We start from the raw sequence: 12,102 nt of genomic DNA on the forward strand, positions 1-12,102 counted from the left end.
TTTGTCAATTTCATTCGATGGGTTTGGTTTATCTTTTCTCTAACCTCTTTTTGAACCTCTCAATGTTTCAATAGTTGCGAGAAGGTTAGAGGAAACTGAGGTCTCAGCAGTTAACACTTCAGTCAAGGCTGAGCAAAGATGCAATTTCAAAAGTCTCAGCAGATGCAAACTGATGCTACATGGGGCAGTGGTACATTGTCTCTGCTGAAATGCTGCAGGGTCTGGATACTTTCTAATGAACACAGAGGTGAAATTTGGAAGATAGCAAGTAACAAGTGCTGGTATAAATTTTGAGATGTGGCTGCTCAAGGAATTATTTCCTGATGTTCATGCATACTCAAGCCAGCCAGGAACACTTTTATCTGAAAGAAAAAGAGTAAAATTTAATCTCTTGCCTTTCATGATGCATAATTAAGCTGTGAAATTCATTTTTACAAAGTATTGGGGTCAGGAGTTCAGCAGCATTAAAATAAAGATTACATATTATAAGGATAATACTAAATCAAATGGAATGGGGAAAAAAAGACTGCAGGTAAGACACAGCCTCTCTGCTTCAGGCACAGACAATTCCTACTTAATAAGTTTTCCCTTTGGCAGCTTATGCTGTAAGTGTTCACCACTGGGTTTCCTGATACACCTTCCCTCTGCCAACAGCAAACTCCCTAAGACAATGACCAGGTCAGCAGTGCACACCTGATTCTACCAAAATTATGGTGACTTGAAGTGAAAAAGACTGTCTCAAACATGACCAGGCAATTACCTCCATTTATTGTACCACCCACTTTGGGGGCATTTTATACTGAACAGGATCAAACTCGGTGGGTAACCTCTGGCAAAGGATGGGACAGGGAGGGCAGAGAGAGTGTATTCAAATATCTGAACACAAATTGTCCTTTATCATCTTATACGGTTGCCAGGAAGAAGTTTGATTCATCAGAAAAAAACCCACACTATTCTGCTCCAGATTGTCATAAAACATGATTTATTTCTATGGAAATAGAAATTACAGCAGTAATCTGTGGAACTTTACATATAGAAAGAACTGTGCAGAGATGGAGTTCAGCCGCCGCTGACGGTAGCACAAAGCGGCCGGGGCGGTGCTTCCACCCTGTGGATGCTGGTCCGGGATGTCACTGCTGCTGCTCAGAGCCTGTCATTTCAGAGATGCTCAGCCTTCGTTTTGGCATCTAGAGGAGATGGAAGAACCTTTGAAAGCTGTGGAGGTTCACAAACACAAAGGAGCCTGAGGGCTGGGACCGTCATTTCTGGAGGAAGCCAAAGAATGTAGTTTTTGTGGCTGGAAAAGAGGCTGGATGGAGCTCAGGAGATAGTCCTTCATAAAGAGCTGTGACAAACCCCAGAGCCAGGGCTATTGATAGCGCTGTAGTTTTGATGCTGTTGTAAACTTAGGCATAGTGGTGCTGGCTTTGTAGTAAAGGAGTTGCTTAGTTAAACAAAAATAAAAGGAAAGGAGCTGGGGGCATTGCTGTGGTTACCCCACCAGATACAAATGCAGGCGAGCCAGCTCCAGACTATCCTTCCAGAAAGGCAGCTGCACCGGGACCATCCTCCCTGACTGCCTCAACAGCTCCTGCTCCACCACCACCAGTTTTGCACCCATCCCTAAGCCAGGGGCAAGGCCCTCAACCAGCCAAGACGCCACACAGAAGAGCTCAGCCCCAGTAAGGAGACCCAGCCAGCACCCGTGGATGATATTGGAGTAGTCATCAGTTCTGGCCCTAACAACCGGGGGGCCACCAGGCCCCCCGGCCTTTGTTGTCACCACCACCATCACCCAGTGTGCACTATGGGCACTCACCAGAGATGAGAGGAGGATCCTCCAGCCCAAATGGGCTCAGGTTGGGGCTTCTGCCTCTCCTGGTGGGGATTAAATAGGGGAGTGGGTGGGGAGGGCAAAGTGGCCACACCTGGGGTGGGAGGAGACTCCAGTAGAGCCCAGGTGCTCTGGATTTGAGGGGAAAAAGAGAAAAGGGGCTGACTGTGGAACCAGTGTTATTGAGAAGGAATGGATATTAAAATCATGTTCATTAATTTTTAATTAAAAAAAAGAGAGAGAGAGAGAGTGGGAGCTGCGAGGCGACAGCATCAGCCCCGGCTAGCTCCGCGCTGTGCCGAGATCTTTAGAAGACAAGAGGGGGCTCCCGGAGACAGGGAGACCGAGAGTGAGAGTGAGAGGGGCAGAAGCGACCCGACCCGGAGACCCGAGTGTGCCTGAGAGGGCGGCATGGCTGGGGGCGTTCGCGGAGAAGCCGCTAGCGATTTGAACCCGGCGACACCGGCAGAGGCTCTCAGACCGAGCTGCAGGCGGCAGCCCTCCTGCTCGCTGGAACCCAGAGGGTGGGGAGCTCAGTTAGAATTAAATCTAGCCAGGGAGATCAAGGGGAACAGTAAAGATTTCTATAGGTTTATTAATGATAAAAAGAAGACTAGGGAAGGTGTGATAGTTTCAGGCTCTGCCTTTAAGAAAAGGAAAACAAAAGATTGTTCTAAACGAATTTTCATTGGTAGATGTGTGAGCCTCCTCAGAAAGGAAACAGGAGAACTGGTGACAAGTGACATGGAGAAAGCTGAGGTTCTCAATGACTTCTTTACCTCAGCCTTCACTGGCAAGGGCTTCAGCTGCACTCCTGGAGTCACAGAAAATAATGGCAGGGACAGGAAGGAAGAACTGCCCATGGTGAGTGAAGATCAGGTTTGTGACCATCTGAAGAACCTGAAAGTGTTCAGGTCCATGGGACCCCATGGGACACACTCACAGGTGCTGAGGGAGCTGGGGATGAGGTTGCCAAACTACTCTCTATTGTATTCCAAAACTCCTGTGAAGGGGCACTGAGGGAGCTGAGGCTTATTCAGCCTGGAAAAGAGAAGGCTCTGGGGACAGAGCCTTTCAGTACATAAAGAGGTTCATGAACAAAGCTGGAGAGGGACTTTTTACGAAGTCATGCAGTGACATGACAGGCTTTAAACTGTCAGAGTGGTGAGGCACTGGAACAGGTTGCCCAGAGAGGTTGTGGATGTCTCCTCCCTGGAATCATTCAAGGGTGAGGTTGGTTGGGGTTTTCAGCAACATGATCTAGTGGAAAGTGTCCCTGGCTGTTACAGGGAGGTTAGAACTAGATACTCTTTAAGGTGCCTTCCAACCCAAACCTTTCTTTGATTCCAAGATTCTATGAATTGACCAAACCACAGCACCCTTAGGCATGAAAAAAATCAAATGGATTCTAAAATGGAAAATTCCAGTGAAACATTTCTGCTAGCTCTGTGTACAGTTATGATTCCAAGTGGAGGGGCTAGTAATGAAGATTACAAACAGAAGGACATTCTGACCGGGAAGTGACTGTGAGACCTAGTCTCATTTGTAGCTGTTGATCCTTTGGCTTCACACATGGATACAATTCCTCACCAATGCCCAGGATCCTGCTCTGCTTCTAATTAACTTGAACTCCAGTTTCATATTTCCCCTATGATAACAGCATTATAATAAATCCCAGAGATTAGGTTTTTAGCACAAGGCTTACTGTGGAGCTGCCTGGGAAATGAAATTGCAACAAGAAGTACAGAAAGCTCCAGAGAAAGTTGAGACTCTCTACATGAGAATAAAAGCAAGGTCAACAGGTAGGGCTCCAAGGAAGAGGTTCAATGGGCCACACAACATTGTATTTCAGGGTGTTAAATTGATTGCCAAGGGGGTTAACAGAGAAATTCTCCTCTTCCATTCAGTATGGCAGAGGTGGGAAATTGAAGCAGCTGCCTAACAAAGGCTGTGCTTTTCTCCAAATCCTCTAAAACTGCATATGAGAAAGGCAGATTGAGGCTCGCTGCAGTGCCCAATGCCATTTCTGAAACCTAAAGAAGACCTGGCTGCCTCCTCATAGTGTGCAAGTTTTGGGTCATGTCCACCAGCCCCAGGCAGATGTCTCAGGTGCTTCATTGAATGTCCCTGGAGCCCAATATTCAGGCACCCAGATTGAGCTTCAGAGCTCCATTGACTGAAACAGGAGCTCAGACACCAGGATTTAGATGCAGGAGTCACTGTCTAGAGACAAAAATGGACCCTGTAATGTATTATCAGTGGCTGAGTGTTAACTGCTCTGTAATTGAAGGGATGTAGGCTGGTAACATAGTAAGTCCTTGCAAACCAGAGTGCAGGATCTAAAACGTCCTCAAATTTTTATGACAAGGAACAGGAAATATTTGGTCTGTAAATGAGGTTCTGGGAAAAGAAATGGCAATGTGACTAAATGTATCTTTTCACTCTTATCCTGTGAATCTCAGCAGACCTGAGTCTGCAGCCTTTTCTAAGTCAGAATTCCCACTGCTGCACGTGGGATAGTGGACTGTGGCTGTAAGCACTGTTTGGGGCAGAGTGGGAATGAGGAGAGGTGAGCTCTTTCCACAGACACGGAGCAAACCCAGTGAGCACCACACTCTATCTATGCAGTGAGCTGGGCCTCCCTTTTGGGCAAGGGGAATCTGCTCTCTCCTCCCCACTCTGCAACTCCAGCTCTTTCCTGTCTCCTTTTTGCCATTTACTGGAGCACAAGGAATTGGATTATGTTAACCTCTGTGCTCATGCACAGGAGGAGGGAAAGCCTCTTGTTTCTCTTCTTCCCTGCTGCACAGGTCCAATGACATCCTCCCCGCGGGGTGCTGGCCTGGCTCGATTAAACCCTGAATAAGCACAGCTAGATTTGACTTAAAGCTTTTACTACTTAAAACAATTTTCTGGGAAGGGTTAATAAGCAGTCTGAAAATCCTGTATCAAAGACATGTGGCAATATGCCTGGAATAATGCAGAATGTTTTATTTTCAGATGGGTTTGCTCCATTCTATTTCAATTCTATCATCTTCAGGGAACAAAGTCAGTTTGAGCTTTTAGTTTATAGATTATTTTTATTTGTATTGGTATTCAAGGTTAACTTATTGCTTGATTAGATGCAGGCAATTGCTAGCAGCTGCATTACCACAGTGGAAATGAAGTCCTGTACTGGATTTGGTCAGAAATGTCACAAACCTTGTAGTTAACCACAAAGAACTCATTTTGTCTTCCATTAGCAACATTAAGGCAAGTTAGATGCTCTTTTGTTTTCATGTGGCAAAGCACACAAATGTCATAATGTGGGACATAAGGCCATGATTTGAAGATGACTGTCCTTATTTACCTGGGGTGTGCTACTCTGGTTAATTCATTCTGACTACCACCACAAAACCAGCAGAAGTAGGAAGTTGAAACCATTTGGAAAAATATTTGCAAGCTAATGGAGCCATGCACAGTGTCCTGATAACACTGTAAACACCTCCTAAAAGTTCATCAGGGTTGGATAAAGTGAAATCCACATTATGTGGCACACAAGGACAAAAGAAAAGAAAGCAAATTGCACGGGGCCAGGTCAGATCCAGGTAAAACAGCAGTGTCCCATTTGCTCCTGATCAGTTGCTCCTGATCAGTTGCATAATGTGCACTGGCAGAAGTTGGTCTCCTGTGGAATCAGTCACCCATGCCCATCTCTGCACTCTCTGATTTTCATACCCCTGAGTCTTTCTAGCCTGTAGGGCCATGGTGCATATCCTTTGACCGCTAGTAGCCACCATGCACACAACATGTCTGCACTTCCTAAGACATGGAGGCACTCTAGCTAGGACCTGATGGACCTGAAGCACCTGAAGCTGGCTGCTCTCAGGTGTGACTCAATGTTGCTTTGGGCTAACCAGCATTAGCCTGCTCACGTCCCCCAAGAAAAAAGAATTTGCCTATATTACTGTGCTGTTCTGAGTGGGTGGGAGGAGGAGACAGTTGGTTGTGCTCTGCTGAAAGCAGCACTGTCATCCTAAGTGTGAGGTCAAGCAACACCTCTTACAACATACATCACTTCTTGGTGAGAAGGAGTTGAAGCCCCCTTATGCCCAGCTGCAGCTGAGCAGTTGTTAATGACAATGTGGACACTCCAGCTCCACTGGCAGCGTGAATGTGGGTCCAGATGGGGAGGGAGTGCTTGGCCCCACTCCTGTGAGGTCAGCTGAACCTCATGGCACTGTGCTTGCTGTGCAATACATAGAGTCCTGTTACAGGACTGCAGCAGGAACTAGTCATCTAGAGTACCATGAAGATCCAGAAAAGGAAATCCACTAAAGGACTATGTGGTCTGGAGATTTAACCCACTGGACCATACCTGTCATTCCCTGTGAAGGCACCATCTGCATGACTCCTTTCCTAAAGCAGCATCATACATGGTAGTTTGCAAGCAAGTCAAATAATGCTTTCATTCTAATTTGCAACAACTGTGTTGACTGTGACAGTATTGCAAACAGACCAAAAAAGGCAGTTTCCTTTCTTAAAGCTGTCTTCCATGACAAATAGGGGGTTTGACCAGCATGAGAGGAACCCACACAAGCTTGTGCCACCGTTCAAAACCATGGTCTGTTCAAAATGTGAGCATGTGTGGTGGTGGTTCTGCAGGAGAAGCGTGGGTGCTGAGGAGCAGGAGAAAAGAAAACACACAGTGGCACAGCATAGCTGAGTGTGGTAGGTTTAGGCTACGCCTTTAAAAGTTTAGTTACAGATTTTGAGCAGAAAAGTAGAAAAATATAAATAAATCACTGCTGGATGTAAGAAGGAAAACAAAAGATTATTCTGAACAAATTCAATGGATAAATATCTAGAATAAGAGGAGCTGTATCACAACAATTCTTCCCTTTTTCTCTTCTCCTCTGATCTCTGGCTGGTTTTGCTTCGCTCAGGAGAGATAACATGCTTTTGGCCTTGGCTTAGTCTAACTGCTCTGCTCCTTTCTCTTGTCCCTTTTGTGTAGAAGGGTAAGGGGGGAGGCAGGGAGGGAGAAGCTAGTAGCTTCCCCTGCTCCTTGGCCAGGGGGATCCTTGTGCTGTTTATTAATTGTAAATATGTGTAAATATTGTAAATCCTGTATATTTAGTACATACTTATTGCATTCCATTGTAGAGTGTGGATTTTGCTTCATTTGCTTCTGAGTTGATCTGGCAAAGTTAATGTTGGGGGGGAAACGTCAACCCACCACAGTGAGGAAGCCAGACACAGATCCAGGGGTAATGCTTGGGTTTGTAAAAAAAGAAGGAACAGGATTTGAGGCTAAAAGGTGGTGAAAAGGATCAAAAGGAAAGAAGTTATGCCATTATTCATAGAATAATAGAATCAACAAGGTTGGAAAAGACCTGAGAGATCATCAAATACAACCTATCCCCCAACACCCAACTAAACCATGGCTTCAAGTGCCACATCCAAGCCTCTCTTGAACACCTCCAGGGACAGTGACTCCGCCACCTCCCTGGGCAGCATGTTCCAAAGGCCAATTACTCTTTCTGGGAAGAACTTTCTCCTCACCTCCAGCTTAAACTTCCCCTGGCACAGCTTGAGATTGTGTCCTCTTGTTCTGGTGCTGGTTGCCTGAGAGAAGAGACCAACCCCCATATGCCTACAGCCTTGGATCTAATATCAACAGATGACATTCCCCCATGAAAATATTTAATGGGACCTAGCATTGCCTAGCCCATGAACCAAAACTTGTTGGAGGATCACCTTGCGGTTGGTGGCCTGCTGTCTGCGTTTCCTGGACGGCACAATCTCCTGGCTGCGCTCCTGGGAGTTCAGCTGCATCTGGTTTACAACATGGCATGCACCTCTTAAATCCAGGTTTGTTTACCAGCTGATTCATACAAACGCTGGTATGAACACAGAGGGGAGAGCTTTCCTTCTCTCCACAGAAGGCTGAAAGAGAAATCATAGTTGCTAATGTTGAAGCCATGGAAATGAAAGCTAAATCGTCAGCGAGGCTTGCGTAAAGGACTCTAATAATTGTGTTTTGAAGAGAACTCTCAGCATCAGCCAGCTGGCATGTTCAGAGTCTGTCTGTAAATATTAGAAGATTTCTTTGGCATGAATACCAAAACATTACTAGTATCTCTGGCATGTCATTCAAATAAAAATGAAGTCAACTGTAAATGTTATCACAAACTTTAAATAGTCCTGATATCTATATGGAGAGCTTCATTATCCAGGCTGATACAACCTCACATAGTGCTTGAGCAACAGGGCTTGTGTTGGGTGATTCCCTGTTATGTACATTAATTGTTTTAATAAGATGCATGTTTCCTTATACAACTTGCTACCTGTCCTTTGATGTTGCTGACTCTGCAGTGATAACCTCTTCCCCTTTGGCTCCCCAGGCTGGACTGCGGCATCACAGAATCAACCAGGTTGGAAGAGACCTCCAAGATCATCCAGTCCAACCTAACATCCAACAACTAATCAACTAAACCATGGCACCAAGCACCCCATCCGGTCTCTTCCTAAACACCTCCATTGATGGTGACTCCACCACCTCCCTGGGCAGCCCACTCCAATGGCCAATCTCTCTTTCTGTGAGGAACTTCTTTCTAAGATCAAGCCTAAACTTCCTCCTTCACCTAGACAGGCTTTTCCTAGTCCATCCCCTGATGTTTGAGGCCTCCTGAGCCTTTTGCATATGACCAAACAGCACATGTGCCAAATACCCTGTGCCCTTTGGAGAAGGTCAGCCTGGCAGCACATGTGCTGAATGCTGATGATGTGGATACACTGAGGACTTCTGGATTTGCAGTGGCCCTTGATGGAAGTGTTTTGGCTCTTGTGTGAGCACTTTTTGCAACTGCTCAATGTATAGGTAGAGGCACAGGACTGGACTACCTTGCAACTGGAAATACTATAAAGCAGCTGCCCAAAGTGTACTTGGAGAAGATTTGAGAAAGGTGATTTTGGAAGAGCCTGATTCCCAAATATGTGTTTCTTGCAGCCAAAGGTAAGAGTGTCCTGCTTGTTGCCTTTGCTTGTATTTATTAAGCCTGGTAAGGTTGCAAAGATGGCAGTTTGTTCATTAGAGCACAGGTCATTTTCTTTAGCTGTAAAACACTAAATCTGCCTGACTGCATGAATAAGAGTTCAGGTTCATGCCAAGGCACTTTGGGTACCTGAGTTCCTCCTCTTTCCCTCTCCTCAAACCTCCCAGATTAGCCTACATCCTTGCCTCAAGACAAGCATGCTCATACACACATTATGTGATCAATCTGGAACTGAGAGCTATCAAATTAATAAAAGCATAGAGATGTCCACTCTGCCATTGTCTAATGGCAATGGAGCTCACTGCATACACTCAAAGACTGGGAGTCCAGGCAAGCAGCTATATCTGTGCAGCAACCTGGCAAACCCCAGCAGAACTCTCCATGGAACAGAACTTAGCCTGGGTAGACCAAGACCTGCAGGATTTGCAAGGTAGTATTTTATTCTGTGATATGGAATGATGCATCTAGCAAAACCTACAATTTGGTAGGTTTAGATATAGTTTCATAGTTTCATAGTTTCATTCAGGGTTGGAAGGGACCACAAGGATCATCTAGTTCCAACCCCCCTGCCATGGGCAGGGACACCCTACACTAGATCAGGCTGGACAGAGCCTCATCCAGCCTGCTCTTAAACTCCCCCAGGGACGGGGCCTCGACCACCTCCCTGGACAACACATTCCATGGTTTCACCACTCTCATGGTGAAGAACCCCCTCCTCACATCTAGCCTGAATCTCCCCACATTTATTTATACATATACACATTTATTTTTACATATCCATCCATCCATCCATCCATTTTTATCTATATATAGTTTACATATATATGTAACAGTGCCTGTGATCCAGAAAGAATACACTTTAGGATCAAAATCAAAGCAGGTTGTGGTAAGGTATAGATGTTAATTTTCCCTCTCTTTTCAGGCAGCAATTTGGCAAAGGATGAGGTACACTTAATGTAATATTCCATGGTCATGCAGAAGGACAACTTGTACAATATGACACCGTATTTTTCAAGGCTATCTAATGAAAAAGGCTGAAAGTGTGCCTAGATTTTATTTTTTCCCCTGCAAGCCAGTAATGTGGAAGATAATAAAATATTTATGTTACATAACAGGAACCCTCTGGTTATGCTTTATTTTTGGAAATGTTAGGGGGGGAAAAATGCAAGGGCTTCTGTGAAATGAACATTTACTAAGTTAATGGGAAATGTAATGTGGATTTAGCAGAAGCCATGAACAAAGGCAGCAGACTGAGGCAGCAAGTGGAGTGCCCAGAGTTCTGTTGCACTGTGCTTGCTGCAAGCCACCGTCACGTGGAGGATTATGTGCTTGCTGCATTTGCTAGGAGGGCAGTTTTTCTATTTTCCCCCACACAGATGTATGTCTCATGTATGCTCCTAATGCTTTTAACTGAGATGGACTATTTCCACACTGCACTGCCAGGAAGCAGCTAATACTCTGCCAGGGAGCAACACAAGAGAGGTAAAAAGAGCTTGTCCTAAGCATATTGGTGATGTTCACACTTTCTCACCAAGGCTGGAGGCTGAACTAGTGTAAATAAGGTGCAGGATCACCTGCTGCTGCTGCTGTTGGAGTTAAAAGTGCTTGTCTCCCCCAGTGTTAATTCTCTGACTGCAAAATAGTTGTTGAAATGTCCTCTGATAGCATCACATCATCACAGGCATACTTGACCTTTCACAAAATGATGCAAAAAAACCCCACAGAAAGGTAAATACAATGTTCCTGACACGCTGCCTAGATATTTCATCATAGCATAACTACATAGCAATGTTGTACTGCAGCAATACCTGCCATTACCTACCTCCTGGCAGGGTAGGGGTTCAGGTATCCTGCAGATAAACTTGATAAGTGAACAGATGCAGACAAAAAGGCAGCAGCACTGGTGGAGAAAAGGTTTGCAACATCCCAATTGCAGCTCTGTTGGTGATCACATTAGTGAGAGCAGATTTATGCACACAGTCTTGTGCCGTGTTACTGGTCTTATTTATTCAATTAACAGTCCTGCAATCAAAGCAGCCTAGTTATTTGTTACAGATGTGCTCATACCAAAACACTAGACTAAGAATAAGTGGGTTTTAGCACTGTCAGTTTGGCATTTCTCTCCCCCCCGCCCCCAGCAACTGTTTGTCTAAGGGCTGCTTGCAACAGCCTGCAACTGGTCAAACTGGCAGTGGTTACTGGGATTACTCAGATTTAGCATGTTCTCTGGTCAAGACTCTCATGCTGAGCACTGACAACCAGGCTGTGCAGAACTGCTTTTGGGATCCAAATGGATAAGCATGAGGAGACAGGCATTGTTGGTGACTGCTCAAGATTTCATATTAAGTTTCTCGCCTTGTTTGTCAGTAGAAGTGTGTCCTGTGAAGCTGCTGGGGCCAAAGTGGTTCTGTCCACATGCCCTATGTTAGGATTCAAAGTATGGGAAAGGTGAGTGATTGGGACAGGAGGTTTTTTGCTGGGCCTTACACCTGAAGAAGACTCTATTGATTTTCCTTCCTTACAGAAAAGGGAAAACACCTGCTGTATCCTTGTGTCACACAAGCAACACAAAAAGCTGAGTCTGATCAGCTCAGATCAGGACGGTGTTAGGTTTTCTGAGTCCATGAGGAGCAGTTAGTTGCTAATATCTGCCAAATATTATGAAATGAAACTCAGAAAATTTTCCAAAAGCAGGGCTGTCAATCCCTGCCCCTGGCTGTTGGCAGATGGAGGGTGTGTGGCAGCACAGGGGTAGAGACAGGACAAGGACACTTCATTAACTGCTTTGCTGCTAGCAGCCATCACCCTACGTACCCTCACTTCTGTGCAGTCACTCAAAATTGCTGCTGGCAGTGGGCAATGCAAATGTTTCAAAGCCTGGTGAAACAAAACACACATCTGTGTTCACTCAGCACAGAGTTGCAGGGACAAAGGGGAAACTCATATTAACATATAAGGATGCTACAGATCATGCAGTTAATGGGAGGCATGCTGGAAGTGATTGGCTGTGTCCAAAGTAGGAGGCTATTCAGTCATTATAGTCAGCTTCCCATACAATACAAAGGCAGATAGGCATCTACATGGCTGTGGATATGTTGTTTTCTGATGAGAGTATCAGCATTTAAAGAAAGATTAAGGAAATGTGTGATTGCAAGATCCTGCTTTGCATCTGCTACTACAATGCTAAGCATTAAATGAGAGAAGAGAGTGCCTCACTCTCCAAATGCACAG

General features: G+C 45.3%; 1 long non-coding RNA gene across 1 annotated transcript; it reads right to left on the minus strand.

The window, feature by feature from the left end:
• Positions 1 to 1,014: 1,014 nt before the first annotated feature.
• LOC137453735 (uncharacterized) lies at positions 1,015 to 11,506 on the minus strand. The gene is made up of 3 exons (XR_010990451.1): positions 10,694 to 11,506; positions 7,574 to 7,762; positions 1,015 to 1,187 (listed from the first exon to the last, which is right to left on the minus strand). It is a non-coding gene; the product is annotated as an uncharacterized lncRNA (long non-coding RNA).
• Positions 11,507 to 12,102: the final 596 nt, after the last annotated feature.

Source organism: Melanerpes formicivorus, unplaced genomic scaffold (genome assembly GCF_026170545.1).
Source record: "Melanerpes formicivorus ecotype bairdi unplaced genomic scaffold, bMelFor1.0.p_v2 SCAF_71, whole genome shotgun sequence".
Taxonomy (NCBI): Eukaryota; Metazoa; Chordata; class Aves; order Piciformes; family Picidae; genus Melanerpes; species Melanerpes formicivorus.